At 41.3% G+C, this 20,590-nt stretch overlaps 1 protein-coding gene across 14 annotated transcripts in view; it reads left to right on the top strand.

Annotated features, from left to right (window-relative positions):
* The first annotated feature begins 6,008 nt into the window (after nt 1-6,008).
* The window catches only part of AMBRA1 (autophagy and beclin 1 regulator 1), a 178,167-nt gene continuing 163,585 nt past the window's right edge, over nt 6,009-20,590 (top strand). For 8 of the 14 annotated variants that reach the window (XM_067037113.1, XM_067037111.1, XM_067037107.1 and 5 more), the window contains exon 1: nt 6,036-6,241. The gene's annotated coding sequence lies outside the window, so the exon portion shown is untranslated. Of the gene's footprint in view, nt 6,242-20,590 lie in introns of all 14 variants that reach the window. The other 6 variants (XM_067037109.1, XM_059068381.2, XM_067037116.1 and 3 more) reach the window with 3 other exon arrangements.

Raw genomic sequence — 20,590 nt, 5'->3', positions numbered from 1 at the left:
TTAATCTAATTTAGGGACAAAGAAACAAGACACAATTTTAATGGGATCATATATGAAAAAGTATAAGAGATAGGGAGGAATAAAATAGAGGCTAGATAGATAATAGACATATTACAATTGTATCCCTACCTGAAATAATAAACTGGAAACTCAAGATTTGAGCTTAACAGTTGATTTCCCTGACAGTGGAGGGGAAGTTAAGAGGTCAAGAAAATAAGAAATTGGAGTTTTAACCACTGTACATGCATATATCCTCAGGTCCCTTTTGCTCCCTAGATCCCACCCAGATTTTACAAAATTGTGGGTATAAGAGATAACAGACTCAGAATTAAGTAAAAATGGCAATGCAGGAAGGAAGAAAAAATACTAGTTGAAGGCTGGGGACATCCCAGGAACCTAACCACATAAAATTTACAGGCTTTTTTTTTTTTAATGTGACTACCATCTCAGACCCTACTTCGTGATAGTCAAATAGGAGGTATGAGATCTCTTGATATTAAACAGGAACAAGAATAGTAGACCTTGAAATCACAGGCTGGTAAATTTCAAAAAGTCTTTTGGAAAGGAGTCTCCATGTTTACCCAGCAAAACATTCAGTTTCAGTCTGTTGAGACTTTTTCTAACCCTTTCATATACAGCTGTCTTTATAGAAGGGCTGATTTCCATGCCATTCTAGAGTCTTAAAATGCTCATACATTTCAATCCATTGATAAATTCCACCACTAGAAATTTATCCTATATAAATAATTCCAGAGAAGGAAAAGCCTGTTATGGTTCTGTAAATGGTTACCTGCTGTTCTGGGATCTCTTCTCTTCCCTGGGCTGCTCCTACATCACTACACAGCTTCTACCTTTACTGTCCAACCCAAAGTGTGTACATTATCCCACAGTGTCATGAGACCAGGCTACCAAAGAACAATAGAAATGCAACGCAAAACCTACAAGCAACTCATCATTTTGGCTGCTCAAGGCCTAACTCCTCTTCCTGGACTTCTTAATAAGATGACTCATGGTACTGCTACAGAATCTCATCTTAGGTTCAGGCCTGATTCCTTACCACCCAGTGTGGTAGGTTTCTCAGAGCCCAGAGCAAGATAAGGAACAGTCTCCTCCCATTCTCTCCTTTTCCTTCCCTTCACCCTTTATCACAGGCAATTCCCCCGGGTCAATAAGTCCCAATCCTCATTCCTGGTTTAGTCATTTTTAAAAAATTAATTAATTAATTAATATATTTTTGGATGCTTTGGGTCTTCGTTGCTATGTTCAGACTTTCTCTAGTTGTGGTGAGCGGGGGCTACTCTTTGTCGTGGTGCACAGGCTTCTCACTGCGGTGGCTTCTCTTGTGGAGCATGGCTCTAGGCGTGCAGGCTTCAATAGTTGTGGCACACGGGCTCAGTAGTTGTGGCACACGGGCTTAGTTGCTCCGTGGCATGTGGAATCTTCCCAGACCAGGGCTCAAACCCGCGTCCCCTGCATTGGCAGGCGGATTCTTAAGCACTGCACCACCAGGGAAGTCCCCTGGTTTAGTCTTTCCAGATTCTTTCCACGTGATTGACAGTGGCTATATTTATTCTTAGGGTGACTAACTCTCCCGGTTTGCCCTCAATTGTCGCAGTTTTAGCACGGAAAGTGCTGTGTCCTGGGAAACCCTTTAGTCCTTAGCAATCTGGGACACTTGGTCACCCTACTTCAGGGGAAGCATCCTCTTACCTTCAAGGGGGGGGTACTCCTCCAGAAGAATCCTATAAGAATACAATAATCAACAATCAACATAATAATGAGTTATGAGTTTTTAACGCCAAGGGGTAGGCTTCTGTGTTACATCCCAAGATGATCTTTCCTTCTGCCCACCTGGTTTCTTTTTCTCAGGTCTTCCTCCAGTGTAAAAAGATTCCTGTAGGTTTGAGGGTTTCAACCCTTGATCTTTTGTGATCTACTCTTCTGTCCAAATAGACTTGATAAGAACAAATAGTAGTTTACTGTCACACTTGAAACAGTTTCTCTAATGAAATTTATCTGTAAAGATGCAACTCTGCCTGCAGAATAAACCATCTTTTCCATGGTTTCACCGAGCAGTCTAGCCTCAGTTTCTCAAACATCTCCATTTTCAGATGTTGATTTTAGGTTTATATTTGCATAACCTTCAGGTGTTTTTCCCAAAATAAATGTCTCCAGATTTGAAAAACCGAAAACTTCTTATAGCCTCAAAAGTAGTTGTTTTAGTTTTCCTCACTGAAATCAAGGTTTCAAAATAAAGTCATTGTATGGGTCAAGTCTGAGTGAGGGCTGTAGCTTTAGACACTTAAGCCTCACAAGCCTCCCCAAGAAGGAAGCTTCCCTAAAGCGTGTATTCTAGAAGAAGAAACCCAGCCCTGGGAAACAGTAAAGCAAACTCTATTTGCCTGCTACTCAGCTGGCTCTAGGAATTTGGCAGACTGCTTATTTAGTCATCTTCTAGAATCCACTTGCCCCTGGCTTTTCATGGGTACATGGATTCCCAGGATAAAGACAAATTCCTAGTTAGGCGTGGCTATGTGACTAAATTCTGGCCAGTGGAATGTAAGTGGAAATATCCTGTGCTATTTTCAAGATGTGTCCTTATGGCTAGGAGACATGCCTTTCCTCTTTCAGCTTCCTGCTGGTTGGAATGTAGATATAATGGCTAGAGCTTGAGCAGCTGTCTTGGATCTAAGACAAAAAAACACTTATTGAACATGTCACAGCAACAAGATAGAAGCCTGGTCCCTGATGCTGAATGGCCACACCTTACCCTAGCTTTCTTTTATATGACAGAAATAAACCTCTGCCTTGTTTCCTTACTCTTTTTTTTTGTGTGAGTGGTACACGGGCCTCTCACTGTTGTGGCCTCTTCCGTTGCAGAGCACAGGCTCCGGACGCGCAGGCTCAGCGGCCATGGCTCATGGGCCCAGGCGCTCCGCGGCATGTGGGAATCTTCCCGGACTGGGGCACGAACCCGTGTCCCCTGCATCGGCAGGTGGATTCTCAACCACTGTGCCACCAGGGAAGCCCTCTTTTTCTTTTTTTTAAAATTAATTAATTAATTTTTGGCTGCGTTGGGTCTTCGATGCTGCACGCAGGCTTTCTCTAGTTGTGGCCAGCGGGGGCTACTCTTTGTTGTGGTGTGTGGGCTTCTCATTGTGGTGGCTTCTCTTGTTGCAGAGCACAGGCTCCAGGTACATGGGAGCATCAGTAGTTGTGGCACGTGGGCTCAATAGTTGTGGCTCGTGGGCTCTAGAGTGCAGGCTCAGTAGTTGTGGCACACGGGCTTAGTTGCTCTGCAGCATGTGGGATCTTCCCAGACCCTTCTTAACCACTGTGCCACCAGGGAAACCGCTTGTTTTCTTACTCTTTTTGTTTATGTGCAGTAGCTTCTTTTTAAAAAATAAATAAATAATTTTATTTATTTATGTTTGGCTGTGTTGGGTCTTCGTTGCTGCCTGTGGGCTTTCTCTAGTTGTGGTGAGTGAGGCCGACTCTTCTTTGTGGTGTGTGGGCTTCTCATTGCAGTGGCTTCCCTTGTTGCGGAGCACGGGCTCTGGGCACATGGGCTTCAGTAGTTGTGGCTCGCGGGCTCTAGAGTGTGGGCTCAGTAGTTGTGGTGCATGGGCTTAGTTGCTCTGTGGCATGTGGAATCTTCCCAGACCAGGGCTCGAACCTATGTCCCTTGCATTGGCAGGTGGATTTTTAACCACTGTGCCACCAGGGAAGTCCTGTGCAGTAGATTCTAATAATTAATAATAAGGTTATAACTGCCTCTTTCCAGGAACTGCAATACCTACTACACAGAAAATGTTTGGAAGCAAGATACATATGCAAAATGGGAAGCATGTTCAGTAAATCCTCTCAATGGAATATTGTGCAATTGTTTAAAATAACAACTATTAAAGACTTTAATAGGGAAATAATATAATGCAAAAAATAACACTATTGTATCTCTGCTTAAATTAAACTTTAAAAATTGTGTAGAGGAATTCCCTGGCAGTGCAGTGGTTAAGATGTGGTGCTTTCACTGCTGTGACCCGGGTTCAATCCCTGGTCGGGGAACTAAGATCCCACAAGCCACACAGCATGGCCAAAAAATTAAATAAATAAAAATAAAATAAAATGAAAAATTATGTAGACTATTTCCAAGGAATTCATGAGAACATGAACAAATTAAAACTTCGTGTTTTGGAAGCAGATTGTTAAATTCTTTCTTTTTATGCTTTTATAAATGTTGCTATAATGTTTACTCATTTGAAAAGTCCTCTAAAACAGTGATAGACAAGGGACTTCCCTGGTGGTGCAGTGGTTAAGAATGGGCCTGCCAATGCAGGGGACATGGGTTCAAGCCCTGGTCCGTGGAAGATGCCACATGCCGTAGAGCAACTAAGCCCATGTGCCACAACTACTGAGCCTGTGCTCTAGAGCCTGTGAGCCACAACTATTGAGCCCATGTGCTGCAACTGCGGAAGCCTGCACACCTAGAGCCTATGCTCTGCAACAAGAGAAGCCACCACGATGAGAAGCCCGTGCACCAAGACTAAGAGTATCCCCGCTCTCTGCAACTAGAGAAAGCCCGTGCACAGCAATGAAGACCCAAAGCAGCCAAAAATAAATTTATTTTTTTTTAAGAGTGATAGACACACACACACAAAAAAAAGTGATAGACAATAAAGCATTTTGTCCTCATATTATGGATGCTGGTCTTATCCTGCATTTTATACATATGAGTTGTTCCCTAAATATTTTCATTAATTTTAAGGATTAAAAAAGTTACAATAAATTGTAAATAAAGCTAATGTTTTAAGAATGTGGGCTTTCACTTTGATTAGATTATATACTCTTTAAGGGCTGGGACTATCTTTTCTTTTTTAAAAAAATTTATAATTATTATTTTGTGGTACGGGGCCTCTCATTGTTGTGGCTTCTCTCGTTGCGGAGCACAGGCTCCGAACGCGCAGGCTCAGCGGCCATGGCTCACGGGCCCAGCCGCTCCGCGGCACGTGGGATCTTCCCGAACCGGGGCACGAACCCGCGTCCCCTGCATCGGCAGGTGGACTCCCAACCACTGCGCCACCAGGGAAGCCCAATATCTTTTCTTTTTACACCTTTACTCTCCAAGTCTCCTCCCTCCTTCGAAGGAGGTAAGGTAAACTATTATTGCTCACAGTTGGTAACCCATATTGTAGTGATCTATATGATTTACTAAATTGTGCCTGGGATGAACATATTAATCCATATTTGTGCTCACCATATTAGTCTGTCTACTAAAAGACTTCAGAAAAAGGCTATTGTGATGATAAAAATGTCAACACACTTCGTTAAGTTCAGAACCCAAAGAGACTTGGTTATTATGTAAGAAGCACACCTGTGGTTCTAGGCCTTTGGAATAAAATAAAAGAGAAAAGCAGTACGTGTATTATTATTTCTTTTTATTTTCTTGTCTTAAGATCAGACGACAGAACCCTGCATTTTCCAGTTTCTCTCTGCTATGCTTATGGGAGCTAAATTGGAGCTTTAATAGAGATTATTCACTTTGTTCCTCAGCCTGGATTCTCTCATTCTCTCTGTGCCTCTGTCATACCTCTATCTATCTATCTATCTATCTATCATCTATCTATCATCTTTTTCATTCACCTCACTGTTTCATGAGGAAACTAAGGTCAAATTTGCTCAGTTAGGATAGTGTTGAGAGTCCATAAGGTAGTCGCTGAAGTATAGTTAGATAACGTGTTATTATACTAACTATAGTTAGATAACGTGTTATTATACTATAACTTGATCTTCAACACTCCCAAGAAAAATTCGGTTCTCTAAACAATTTAGACAGCAGGCAGCTGACACAGAAAATGGCAGAAGCCCAGTCAGTCTGCTTTACTCCGTGGCTTATGATCTGGGTTTGTTTATTTATGCCTTGGACAGGAGCCGGACCTTGAGTTCGAGCGAAGTTGTTTTCCGACACTCGACTCTAGTTCCTTGAACGACTGCCTGGGCGCTCCTCCTTTGATGTCTGGGCGTTCGTGTATTCGGTGATCTTCTGGGCCGTCTTCTTGCTTGATGTCTCCCGAGCGGTGGCGGCGCCGGGTGGAAGGCTGGCTTAAACGCGAGGCCCCGCGCTCAGGCTGCCTTCTCCCGCTGGTCGGTAGAGCGGACCCCTTGCTTCCTCCTTGCCTCTTCTTCTAGTCTGTGGCTCAGTCCACTCGCTGGGCTGCAAACTGAGCCCCCTCCCGCCTTTCAGGTAGGCCACGGGAGGAGCCTGGGAGGCCCGGCCCGGCATCCTTCCGCCGCCGGGTTGAGAAGACCTTGGCGCCGGCGGGTGGGCGGCGGGTCGGCAACGGATACACGGCCAGAGGAGGAACTACCCGGCTGCGTTCGGGGGCGCGGTCGGTGAGGCGGCGGGAAACTGAGGGAGAAGCCGGAAGGACGCAGAGATGGTGGGGCTGCTCGGTGTGGTTCGGTAGGGAGGGGACGTTGGCTCTGGGGCGGGTGTCGGTACCCCCAGTGTGAGGGGAAAGTCGCTTTCCAGGAACGGATAGAGCTTTGCGCGCTTTGGTTCTCCTCTCTTCCTCCCCGCCCCCAAAGGCTCCGTGTGTCATGACTCAGTTGCACTGGGGACACTTTCTGAGTCCGGCATTTGAAGGGGCCTTTGAATAGGTGGAGGCTGTGGAACAGGGCCCTCTGGCTCCTCTGAGCTAAGTGTCATGTTCTCGCCTTTTTTGGGTAGGGAAACTGAGGCTGATCTAGGACGTGACTTTTCCCCGTAGCCCTGACAGATCTTTAAATGCACCGTAAGTCATTTTTTGGTTGTTTACCAGTTCAATTTTTTCCCCCACTTTACCAGTCATTTTATCTACATAGTGATTTGCCATTTGATTGTCTGTGATCCCTCCTTCCTAAGAATATAGAGTCCGTCACTGGGGATTGCAGAAGTAAAGGGACCACGCGATCTTTGGCTGTTTTTGCTTTTGAAAGTATTATTTTAGCGAGAGTAGAAAGAAACAATTTCTTTGTTTCTTCATAGAAAATTTTGTTTGCTGTCTGTTTTGCTTTCTGGTCGATACTTATTTCTCCTCCTTCCCCTCAGCCTGTTTCTCTTAGGAAGTCTTTAAACTATGGTGTTAAGTGGTTAACGTCCTGCAGAGGATGGTAAAGATTTTGAAGTCAGATATTTATCCTCAGAGAGTGCTTTCTAGGAAGAATCCAAATAAAACCCAAGGAGTCTGTTTCGGACCAGTTTTGTATTTGATTAGTGGCTTAGTTACTGCATATACTAGAGTTAAAATGCCTGTGTGTAGAAATCATTCAAATATTGAGATATTTAAATTGAAAGTTAGCATTCTGGGAACTCCATTATGTTTTCCTTTTCTCTCCCAGCTTGGAAATTTTGAAGACTACATGTTCTTACTCATTTTATTTTCATTGGATTCAGTGTCATGATTCTACTTTGTGTAATATCTTTGTTGAAAATAATAACCTAGAGGTCATTCTAGGTTGAATAAGTATTTCCACAATACGTATGTAGAATCAGTAGGTGATAGGCTTTCTTAAGGGAGAAGAGACTAAATTTGTAGTCCTTGGATGGAAACTATACAAGTCTATGTTCTTTAACAGGTTTAGACTTTTCATATGAGTTTTGGAAGGATTATTGTTCCTTATTATTATTGTTATTATTATTATTTTGGTGAGGTCAGCAGGATTTAAATGAAGGGCCTTTGATCATGAGTGATTTCCTAGTTACCAGGACCTTTGTGCTCCCAGAAAGGGATTCATGAAGAGTCATGAGACTATCTTTATTGAGAATCTAGACTGGGAAGTTAGGCTAAGAATGTGTGTTCTCTGGAAAAGTTTCTACGGTAGAAGAGAATTTATATCAGAGGAAAAAATTTAGAGAAGGAAGGGACATTACCCTCTGGGGACTGATAGGTTCTGCATAGAATTTAGAGTTAGTGTAGTATCTCAGTGGCTACTAATGAATGCTAAATAATAAATGGAATTTGCTCTGTCAGGAAGAAATGTTAGGAACATTTTGTTATGCTTCCGTAGAAAATAATTAGCAGAGGTTTAAGTTGAATTGAGGAGGACAAGAAATGTGGTTGTGCTGGTGGGGAGGGGTAGAGCTTCTTATCAGCTTCTCCCCAGCTTTGTGATAGAAATTCACTCAACTCTTACCTTCCTTGGTTAAATCTTGTGTTCTTTCCAAGTCAGATCAAGCTCTCTCCTGGCATTTCTTTTCAGAATTTACAAATTCAGGATGTGACTGAATTATTCTGTCTTCTCTTGGGGATTGCTAAAGATGTGAACTTCTTCGAATGTCTTCTAGAACTTGTCCTAGAAGGAGTTATGTATAGCACTTGAAAAAGATTAGTTATATATATCACTTTGAAAACAATCGGTTATTTTTTTAACAGAGTAATAACTTAGTTTTATACTGTATAATTTTCAAGATATTTTCAACTTGTGTTAGGATAGTTATGAAACTTTTATTCTTTTGATCATACTCCTTTATGCTGCTTATTAACACTGAATCCAGAACAAACATTTATGGTCTTCAAGGATCTTCATGAACGTTTATGTTGACAGTTTATGTTGACAGTTTATCTCACTCTTCCCATTTATCTCACTCTTAAAGGAATTGGAGAAAAAGTTTGTTGTTAGCACACTGAGGTCTCTTTTTTTAAGATACTTCTCAGCCCTGATAGAGTTATTTTGGAATGGGATGCAAATCTTTTTGCCTAGTGGTTTGGTTTACCAAAAAAAAATACCCTAAAGTTCCTTTAATCATAGTCATGCTCGTTTCTTTCTCCAGTTGTTCCTCATAAAACCAGAGAGAACTTTCTGTTTCTTGTCATAATTTTTGTTTGTACGGAAGTGCTATGGTACAACTGTACTACGGTTTGGGGGTAATTTATATTTTATATTTTCGAACCCCTTCTGCCCCCAAGTTAATTAGATCGTTTTTTTTTTTTTGGTCCCTTTTTCTCAAAGCTAAAATTAGTTGCTGATAAATAAAAATGTTGTGATCACTTATTGTCAGAATATATTTATATGCTCAGTAGTATGTGGCAGTCTGCCAAAGTGATGTGGCTAGAATAAAACAGATTAAGGAATCAGGACACCTGGGTTTAAGTCCTAGGTTTACCAACTTACTAGTTGAGAAATCTTGTACAAACTATTTAAGGAGGCCATAGGGAAGGTTACTGTCCTTTATTGAGCATTTACTGTGTCCTGTTCTTTGCAGGTGTTAATCTCACTGAATGCTCATAACAGTCCCTTAAGGTAGATATTAATTTCCCCATGGATACTGAACTCACAGAAAGTAAATAATTTATCCAAGATCACACAGCAAGTATGTAGCAGAGCTGGGATTCAAATTCAAGACTTTGAGTGCTTTTATGTGTCTGTATGTAAAGAATGGGAAAGGTAGTACTTCTATCGTAATACTTCTGTTGAGAAAAAAAATACATGAAGCTGCTTTGAAAAGATAAAGTGGTCTTCAAATGTTAACTTCTATGCTGTCTTACAGCAACAATGAACAGATGTCATCTGGGTTCTTGGACAGCTTGATTCTTTGAAGGCGGCATTATGCCTGACAGTCATGGAGGATAGAGGTGACAAACATTAAATGCATTGGAGAGGCTTACTACATGTTTGTGGAAAGGAGTAAGTCCTTGGAAGTGCTAGTAGTTTTAGGTGCTGCATGTTACTCCCTCTGTTCCAGTTAGTCCTGGCTTATTTATAGATTAGTGTAGTCTTTTCTAACTTGCTCTCTTGTCTCTTCCTTCGCTCTTAGAGTTGATAACCTTCGCTTCACCTAACTTTTTTCCTTTATTTATTGAGTATTGTTGCACTGTGTTTTTTCCTGAGGTATGAAATATTCCAGTCAGACCTTTTGTATCTGTTCCTTGATTGTGACTGTGTGTTTCAACCGTTACCTTTTCAGACTTTTGTTTATCTACCAAATATTTATGGAAGTCTCATTAGATGCTGGGATACAAAAGTAGACATGAGTGTTCCTGCCTTTATGGAGATAAAGGGAGCAGAGTTGACCAGGTATCTGATAAATATTGAAATTTAGGCTGTACTATTAAGGAAACAAGTAAGGGCTGACAGAGCGAGAGATGAAGGAGTGAGGAAGGCACTGGGTGTTCACGGGGATTGGGGTCTTCAGCCATGGCATCCTTAAGTCCCCTAAAAAGTTGGAAACATACCATGATTCAGTAAATTAATGTTCCCCTGTTGCCATTGCAATGGAAGTCTTCATTTAAGATTGCTACATAAAATATTTGTCTGTTACTTAATGTATGATGACACTGGATTTGGCATAGTAAAGGATAACTAAGACTTAATGAATATCCAGCATGCTTGACTAATGAGTTTAATTTTTTACTTCTTATGTGTTAGTTTTCATTTATTAATTTTTTCCAAAAAAACCCTGTCCTTTGGAAGTTGAGTTCAATGAATTTGAAAACTGGATACATGCCTTCAGGTGTTTGTAGCAGGGAATAAGCTGAGGTATTTAGCTTCATATAAAAGGAGAGAGTTAGGAGAATTGTCGTGAAATTGAGAGAGGGAAAATGTAGGTTGCTGTTGGGTGTGTATATAATAACACCTACAATCTTGTTTGGTACTTTTCCTGCAAGAAATTAAAAGTATTTTACAAACATTTTTTCCTACTACTTACTGGAATTATATTTCTATCTGTAGGATTCACTGAGGCAAACTTCACTTTTCATGATTTCATCATTTGTTTATTTCTGCTTCCCAGGATAAAACATATATTCTCCCATGAACCAAAATTACTTTGTTATAGGTATATATGCCTATGATACAATGAAACATCTGAAATTTTGCTGAATTGGAGAGGTTTAATATGCATGTTTGATTTGGGGAGAGAATTGGAGTATTTCTGTCTAGCTGATCTGTGAAAACAAGGGAGAAAAAAATGTCTTGCCCAAACTCTTGAAATAATAGCATAGTGGTCCTGACTCTGGAGCCAGACAGTCTGGGTCCAAATCACCATGCCAGTACTTAACTAGCTCTGTGACTTGTGCAAGTTAATTAACCTCTCTGTGCCTCTCCTCATCTGTAGAATATCATACGGTTGTTGTGAGAATTAAATGAGTTGACATATGTAAAGTGTTTAGAATAGCACATAGCACTATATATGCCAGCTGTTATCATTTTCAATATTGTTATAATAAGCTAAAGATTATATGTTCTTCAAAAGCAGAACAGATAATAGTGATGCTTAGATTGAAGTTTAGGGTCTTTTGAGAAAGCTTGAATAAGGAATAGGAAGTTAAAGCAGCATATTTGTCCCTCCTTCCCCTCAGTGTCCTTCAACTTAGAGTGAGAGGATGCGTCTTTACTGGGAAAGAGAAAACCTCCAAAGCAACAGTGTCTGAAAGAGTTCCAGATATTAGATTGAGGGCAAAACTTTGAGGATTTTGTAATATATGTAGCAAAACAGTCTAGAGCTATTTTAGAAACAGAAGAACATTTCTTTGCAAAACAGGTAGAATGATAGTATCTGAATTTTACCATCTATTTGAACTGTGATTGGTGCTTGAAGGATTTTGAAGAAAGTGATTAAAGTTGTGGAAAAGGGTGATATTTAGGGAAAAGTCAAAGCAACCAAATCATCTTGGGCAAACATCTGGAAGAGTGAACATATTTTTTGCTTAGTGGTAAAGACTGAGCATCCAGTAGAGTTGGTTTTTCTGTTTGTTTTTTAATTTTATTTTTGGCTGTGTTGGGTCTTCGTTGCTGCATGTGGGCTTTCTCTAGTTGCGGCGAGCAGGGGCTACTCTTCATTGTGGTGCGGTGGCTTCTCTTGTTGCGGTGGCTTCTCTTGTTGCAGAGTACCGGCTCTAGGCGCGTGGGCTCAGTAGTTGTGGCTCGCGGGCTCTAGAGCGCAGGCTCAGTAGTTGTGGTGCACAGCCTTAGTTGCTCTGCAGCATGTGCGATCTCTTCCCTGAGCAGGGCTCAGTCCCGTGTCCCCTGCCTTGGCAGGAGGATTCTTAACCACTGCGCCACCAGGGAAGTCCCAGAGTTAGTTTTTTATTACTGTTATCCCTTTATGCATTCATAAATCGTGGGTTTCTTCAGTCTTTGTCTTAACTGTTTATGTTTTCATCTCCAAATCTCTATAATATTCCTGCTCTGTCATTTTTAAAAGCCTATTTAATGACTATAGTAGAGTCTGTTTTTTCAGTCATTCATCCAGTAAATGTCTGTTGAATGTTTACCTCTGTGGGAGGTGGTGAGGATACCCTAATACGAGCTGATCAGAGCCAGTGCTTATTGAAGTTCTTTGCACCAGGTACTGTACTAAGTGCTTTGTGTTGTTGATTCTTTTCATTCTTACAACAACCTTATGGTGTAGGTACTTTTGTTCTCCCCATTTTCTAGATGTGGAATTGGTGGCACAGAGAGGTTAAGCAGTTTGCCCAAGGTCATAGAGCTTGTACGTGGCAGAACCAGGATTTGAATCCAAGCAGCCTGGCTCCCCTGCTCCTAATCCCTAAATTATACTGATTCTAAACTATCAATACTTTAAACAATTCTAAACTCTCTAAACTACTGCCATTATACCAAGAGTACAGTGAAAAAAATAGACATTGTTCATGCCCTTATGGAGATTGTGATCCAGAGGAGAGAGAGGCAGTAAACAAAAAATACACCAATAGGGACTTCCCTGGTGGTCCAGTGGTTAAGAATCTGCCTTCCAATGCAGGGGACGCTGGTTCATCCCTGGTCGGGGAACTAAGATCCCACATGCTGTGGGACAACTAAGCCTGCACGCCACAACTAGAGAGAAGCCCACTGCTGCAGCGCAATGAAGAGCCTGTGCTGCAACTGAGACCCGATGCAGCCAAATAAATAAATAAATATTTACAAAAAAATACACCAATAAATGTATAATTACAAAGTATGTAAAGTCTTATGATGGAAAAGTAAAAAAGATTATAGCAGGGGGACGTGAATTATATTGGAGCTTTGGGGGAGGTTTCTCTGTAGAAGTGATATTTAAGCAGAGACTAGAAGGATGAAAGGGGAAGGGAAGGGAATAGCATGTGTGAAAGCCTTGGGGTGGGAAAGAACTTGGCACGTTTGAGAAGCTGCAAAAAGACTGGTGTGCTTTGAATACAATGAGCAGTGGGTAAGAATGGGGGGCATAGGATGAGGATAGAGACTTAGGCAGGACTGTGTCAAGGATTTTGGATTTTTTTCCTAGGTATAATCAGAAGCCTTTGAAGGTTTTAAGAATGAGTGTTGTAACCTAATATATGATTTTTAAAAAATTATTCTGGTTACATTGTGGAAATTTTTAAAAATCTGTGGTGGAAAAAATTGGAAATTGTGGAAAATTTGGAAAGAGGGGAAGTGGGGAAAGTCTAATTATTAGGATGCCTTATAGTGGTCCAGGCAAAAGATGACAATGGTTTGGATTAGGCTGTAGGCAGAGGAGATGGAGGAAAGTAGAAAGATTCAGTAGATATTTTAGAATTAGGACAGAACAACTTAATGATGGATTGGATATGTGGGAAGAGAGAGGTATCAGGTACGATTCCCAGATTTCTGGCATGAGTATCAGCATCTCAGAAGTTGCCATTTCTGAGGTGGAAACATTGGAGGAGGGGTAGATTTTAACTTGAGTTGGGGAGTGGAATGAAAGCCTCAATTTTAGTCATGCTAAGTGTGAGATACCTGTGAAATAATACAAGTGGGCCCATCAAGTAAGCAGTCGTTGAGCTAATGCTCAAAAGTGGCGCTGGAAATAAATCTGGATGCCCCAGTATATAGATGTTAACAGTCAAGGAAAATGGATGAGTTTACCCAGATGAAAGGCATGTATAGACTAGGAGTAGAAGAGTGCTTAGGACCAAGCTGCAAGGAATTTAAGGGAAAATCTCAGAAACTGGGAGAGGAGCGTGTTTCAGGGAGGAAGTGATCACCTTTATTTTGTTTGATTTAGCAACACAGATCACTGATGATCATAGCAAGAACAGCATTGGAGGAATGTAGGGCCAGAGACAGATTATAAGTGGGTTTAAGAAGTGGAAAGGGAGGAAGTGGAGATGGTCTGTATATTTAGATTATTACCATGTGTGTCTTCCCATAAGAAGTAAGACTTTAAGAAGGAGTAATATCATAAGGTCCATGAACATAGGAACAGTACGTTTTAATTTTGTTGTCCTTGCCTGCTTAGCCTTGGTGTCTTGCGAAAAAGTTGTATTAAAGCAGAAAGGGGCAAGGGAATGAGGATATTCGCAAGATGGTGAGAGAATGATTCTCATGGTCTTTATATGTGGCCTCGGAGTTTAAGGCTTTATGTATACTTTTCAGCTTTGCTATCGTTAGCCTTTCTATTTTCACCTCCCTACCCACCTAATGGATCTTTTGTATTTTAGTATTATTGGTTTTGGATATTTTAAATTATTATTATATTTATTAACCACCTGCTTTGAGCAAGCACTTTTTTCTTTCTTTTTAAAATTAATTAATTAATTAATTAATTTTTGGCTGCGTTGGGTCTTCGTTGCTTCTTTCTCATTGCAGCGGACGGGGTCTACTCTTTGTTGTGGTGCGTAGGCTTCTCATTGCAGTGGCTTCTCGTTGTGGAGCACAGTCTCTGGATGCATGGGCTTCAGTAGTTGTGGCACGAGGGCTCAGTAGTTGTGGCTCGCGGTCTCTAGAGCACAGGCTCAGTAGTTGTGGTGCATGGGCTTAGTTGCTCCGCGGCATGTGGTATCTTCCCGAACCAGGGCTCGAACCCGTGTCCCCTGCATTGGCAGGTGGATTCTTAACCACTGTGCCACCAGGGAAGCGCCAGTTTTGGTTTTTAAAGTTCATTCCTTACCTTTATCTTTTTCTTGCTGCTTTCCTATGTTCATTATTGCTATAGCTAATTAGCTGATATGCTTGGTTATTTACTTTATTTCCCTTTATTCATTCACTTATTTGTTGGCTCGTGTTTCCATATGGGATACTATATAACTCTAGACTTTATTTTGGTTTCTGTTTTGTTTTCCATTTGCATATTCTTTGCTCAAAGTCTAATTGGCTATATTGAAGTAATATTAAACATTTTGGCTACCATTCTGCCTAGAATTTTATATGATGACTTTCCTGGAAAGGGTAGGCATTTTATGGTTATTGTGCCCATTAGTTCTCCTAGCGTTCTTTTTTTTTCTTTTAAAATAATTTATTGAGGTAAAATTCACATAACACAAAATTAACCATTTTAAAGTGAACAACAGTTCAGTGACATTTGCACAGTGTTGTTGTGCAACCACTACCTCTATCTAGTTCCAAAACATTTCCATCATTCCAAAGTAAATTCTCTTTCCAGTTGAGCAGTTTCTCTTCATTCCCCCCTTCCACTAGCCCCTGGAAATGAGCAATCTGCATTCTGTCTCTATAGATTGATATATTTTGGATATTTCATATAAGTGAAATCATCTAGTATGTAACTTTTTGTGTATGTATAGGCCATAATTTGTTTATCCAGTCATCCATTAATGAACTGTTTAGACTGTTTCCATCTTTTGGATATTATGAATAGTGTTACTGTAAACATGCATGTGCATGTACTTGTTTCAGTTGTTTTGGGTATGTACCTAGGAGTGGAATTACAGAGCCCTATGGTAATGTAATTGTTATGATTCTTCCTAAACCATAGGGATCAAAGTCAACATCTGCAGTTTCTATAGAGTGTGTGATGTGAGAGTTGTTGGCTTAGATTGGGATTGAGAATCTCTTTTCATGTGTTTAACTTTTTGAGGAATTGAGTTCTCCTTTACTCCTTTTGTTATTTGCATTTTACTGATGGGATAATTGAGGTACAGCATCTGCATGGTTTTTTTTTTTTTTTTTTTTTTTGGTGGTACGCGGGCCCCTCACTGTTGTGGCCTCTCCCATTGTGGAGCACAGGCTCTGGACGCGCAGGCTCAGTGGCCATGGCTCACGGGCCCAGCCGCTCTGTGGCGTGCGGGATCCTCCCAGACCGGGGCACGAACCTGCGTCCCCTGCATCGGCAGGCGGACTCTCAACCACTGCGCCACCAGGGAAGCCCATCTGCATGGTTTTAACTTCATATCTTCTTTAGAGCAAGTCAGTGATGGAACTGGGAATTTAAGACTTAATCACGTTCTTTGTCTAGGTGACCCACTGAAAGCCACGTGGCATTTACATGAAGCTATTTGAAATAGGTTTCCTATATTTTATAGTCCTTGAAGGGATATTGTTCAGGTGGTGTTAAGCAGATGTTTTCTTTCCATAGTGGAGAAGACAAGAGGGAATGTGTTTTAATTGCAATGAAAAGATATAGATTACAAATTAGAAAGAACTTCCTGACTACAAGATACCGGAATGTTACCAAGGAAGGTTGTGAAATATCTTTCCCAAAGACTTTGTAACTGCTTTTCTAGGATGATTTAGGTGTGCACTTGTTAAGAAATGAGGGAGATGACAAAGATGACTTCCTGAGGTCCCTGGTAACTGCAGGAAATAGTTGTTTGATGGTTAATCAAACAGTATCTCTGGCATTTTAATGAGTATATTTTCATTTTCCTTATGAAAAAATAATCATTAGAGAGTAGGTGAATTGCTCAAGGTCTCCTGGTAAAATAGATTAGCATTCTGAATCTTCTTGGCTCCCAAGTTGAATGCTTAGGGATGTGTTCTTTATTGTAAATGAGTCTTTTCATGGCTGTATGATGTATTATCGTTATAATTCTTCCTAAACTGTAGGGGTCAAAGCCAACACCTGCAGTTTCTATAAAGTTGATAATTTGAGAGTTGTTGGTTGGGCTTAGATTGGGACTGAGAACCTCTTTCCTGTGAAAATGGATTTAGTCTCCTGTTACATATATATAGAAAAGGGAACCATTTTATCAGTAACAGACTAAGTAATATATTCTTTTTTGGGGGGGTTATTAGAGTCTTAATGATTAGTTTAGGAATGGCCAGGTTAAAGTTGCTTGGGTGAAGGTGCACATGACATCAGCATAGTTTTGGTTTGTAATGCCTGGAGAAATAGAAGCCAGATGGGCAAATGAACATTAGATTCTGTTGTAGAACATGAACATAAAAATACTCATTAAATGTAGTATTAAGTAGCCAATTTAAATGCTCAGCTCAGGAAGTGCCAAGTTTAAGGTGCTCAGAACAACATTAACCCATTCACCTGACACTTGTGGTCTGCATTATGATAACTCATAAGGGATCTCAGGTCTATTAGCAACATTGTGCTTTGAGATCCATGGGTCATTGACTGACTGGGAAACTAAGCTTGGAGGGGGTATTACCATTGGTACCTTTAATGAAGGGTTTGTTAGGTTTGTTTATTTTAGTTGAGCTGTGGGAGCATTTACTTGTTTACTTCTTTGCTACTGAAGATACCGTCAAGTATATTTTATTGAGCTTTCTTGAATTGGCAACAGCTGCTACCTCTGCAGGATTAAAAGAGGGGGGAGCCAACTTTCCAATACTTACGATGTGCTGGGAAGTTTATTTTTGTTCCTCCACGTAATGTTAATAACAGACCTATGAAGTGGATGGTGGTATCTCTGTTGTAAAAGACAAGAAAAAGTGATCCCTCATGAGGGGTTTCAGGTCTGTTATCAGAATCGTGCTTTGAGGTCCACTGGTCCTCATACAGATGGTGAGTGGCAAAGCTGAGATGGAGAAGGCAGCCTTCTGTATTAAGCTAGTATGTTCTTTGGAGGTGCCTAAAGGATGGCCATGAGAGTAAGGAAGAGCTTTGGTTCTCCCATTCTGCTTAAACCAGAGCAGCTCAACTTTGATCTCTTTTATATTTTAGTGTTTTCACCTAATATTTCATTTGGAAAAAGGGTTTTGCTTCCATAAAAACAAAAAAAGGAAAGGAAGAAAACATGGAAGACGTCTTCACTGTGGAATCATGAAAGAAATTAGTTAAGACAACCTGAAGATTGAAAAGATGGCTACTTACATAACTGCCGATCAGGAAATTATGTCAGAGTTTGAAGTGACTTGATGTCACAGCCACATGTGCAGTGCAGTTATTCTGTTCTTAGGGAGCATAGGATAGTGGGAAAAGAGCATGGACTCTAGAGTTTAAATTCTAGCCCAGCCCCTGGGTAACTGTGGAATTTGGGGATTCTTCTTTTTTTTTTAAAATTAATTAATTTATTTATTTTGGTACGCGGGCCTCACTGTTGTGGCCTCTCCCGTTGCGGAGCACAGGCTCCGGACGCGCAGGCTCAGCGGCCATGGCTCACGGGCCCAGCCGCTCCGCGGCATGTGGGATCTTCCCGGACCAGGGCACGAACCCATGTCCCCTGCATCGGCAGGCATCGATTCTCAACCACTGCGCCACCAGGGAAGCCCGGGGATTCTTCTTTAAACCTGGTGTGCACCAGTGTACAGTACAACACCTATCTTTCAAGAGTTGTTGTAAGGATAAGAAATAGCATGTAAGTACTGTGAGTGCCTGGCTCATAGTCATATCCCCCCCAATACTAGCTATTGCTAAGATGATGATGATGTTGATGATGGCAAATTTTTTTTTTTTTTTTTGCGGTACGTGGGCCTCTCACTGCTGTGGCCTCTCCTGTTGCGGAGCAAAGGCTCCGGACGCGCAGGCTCAGCGGCCATGGCTCACGGGCCCAGCCGCTCCACGGCATGTGGGATCCTCCTGGACCGGGGCACGAACCTGCGTCCCCTGCATCGACAGGTGGACTCTCAACCACTGCGCCACCAGGGAAGCCCGATGATGGCAATTTTTTAGTGTATTAACATTGCCTTCCCAAATGCCTGAAGAGCTTCTGCTTTATCAAGGATAGGCAGTCCTTTACCTCTGTGTATATGTATCTCATCATGCTTAGCATGTCTGTTTTTGATAAAGTTCATCTTTAAACTGCACATGATTCATGAATGCATCTATCATTGATGAAATGAGAAAACTTGAACATCACTAAGTTTTTTCATTGGACTTAAAAGAAAGAAGCAGGAGTGGAAAGGAACTCCATACAATGAGTTGAGAGATCTGGGCTTTTGTCTGAGAGCTGCCCTTAGTGAGTCTTCTAACAATGGATAAGTGAATTTACCTTTTTAAGTCTCTGTGTTCAAAATGATGTCTAAGTCACTTTTAACTCTGCACATCCATGATTTCACCAAAAAGGTTAATTTCTTTTCATTGTCAAAATTTCAAAAAATTGCAGCATTAAGGAGCTTTCTGCTGATTTGAGCTGGCAGCTTCTGTTCATACTAATTGAGCGTGTCTGGGGCAGTGTTTTGTATAGAAGGACATTGTAGACCTTTTGCCAGAGATCACGAAGAGAAATATGTGACTTGTAGAATATGAGTGGAGTTGAAACTAAGAACAATTGTAAGGAAGCTAATGTCACTTGATTTCGGGAGGAGAGCTGGATTCTTCAAACCCACAGCACTTTGTACTTCCTTGAGAGTAACACTCGCCACATATCAATATGGCAGTTATAGTTACAGTATATTGCAGTTGCAGTTTGAAAGCTCTTTGAGGTTGGAGGCCTTTTCTGTGTTGTGTTTGTTTGTTTTTACCTCTCTCTCACTGTCACCTATGATAGGTCCTGGCACATAATATAGTCCCCTCAGACATGCTAAATGGAAAAAAAAAAGGTTGAATCAAAGTCAGCAGACAGCTTTACCACTTGCTGGCTGTTTGATCATGGGCAAGTAATTTTACATCAAGCCAGGTTTTGGTCTGTAAAATGGTAGTGGGGTAGGAGGGGGCTCTAGAGATACAGTACATAAAACATTAAGTGCTTAATCGTGGTAGTTGCTGTTTTACAAATGGATGTCTTAAATGTTATCAACAATATATTTTGCACTTCTGCTTGAAGGAGGAATACATTTTCAGGGAAGTTTGTTTGCTGTGGCTTCAGTATGTGGGAGAATTATCCCCCCTTGCAGTTTTCTGCTGAAAAGAAATCATTTAGCATTTCTTCCTCCATGGGCCCCCGGGATGGTTCCATGGAGGAGGCAGAGAGGGGGATGGGATCCTTGAAGAGCTGCTGAAGACCTTATATTTTTGCAGATCTCTTTAGAATGCTACTTGTATATTGTGCTCTCACTGAATGCACTTGGCTCAGCTATGGCACATTAGCACAGTAAACATTTTGTCAGATTTGCCCTAGTCAGAAAATTTTCTATACCTGCCATCCTGCTTGGCACTTAAATATTTATTTATTTATTTTTAGCTCTCTATGATATAGTGATGGTAGGTGAAGAAGGTAGGCTGCAGGGTAATGTGTAGTATGTATGATCCCATTTTGATACAGAAAACAAAAAGTATTAAATGCATGCCTGTTTGTATGAGCAGTGAGTTTGCATGGTTATCTCAAGAGGGAGGGAACGGGGCTTCCCTGGTGGCGCAGTGGTTGAGAATCCGCCTGCCGATGCAGGGGACACGGGTTCGTGCCCCAGTCCGGGAAGATCCCACGTGCCGCGGAGCGGCTGGGCCCGTGAGCCATGGCCGCTGAGCCTGCGCGTCCGGAGCCTGTGCTCCCGCAACGGGAGAGGCCACAACAGTGAGAGGCCTGCGTACCACAAAAAACAAAAC

Source organism: Kogia breviceps, chromosome 7, assembly GCF_026419965.1.
Source record: "Kogia breviceps isolate mKogBre1 chromosome 7, mKogBre1 haplotype 1, whole genome shotgun sequence".
Lineage (NCBI taxonomy): Eukaryota > Metazoa > Chordata > Mammalia > Artiodactyla > Physeteridae > Kogia > Kogia breviceps.
Note: the sequence above shows the minus strand (reverse complement) of the source record. Positions and strands in the feature narration are given on the sequence as shown.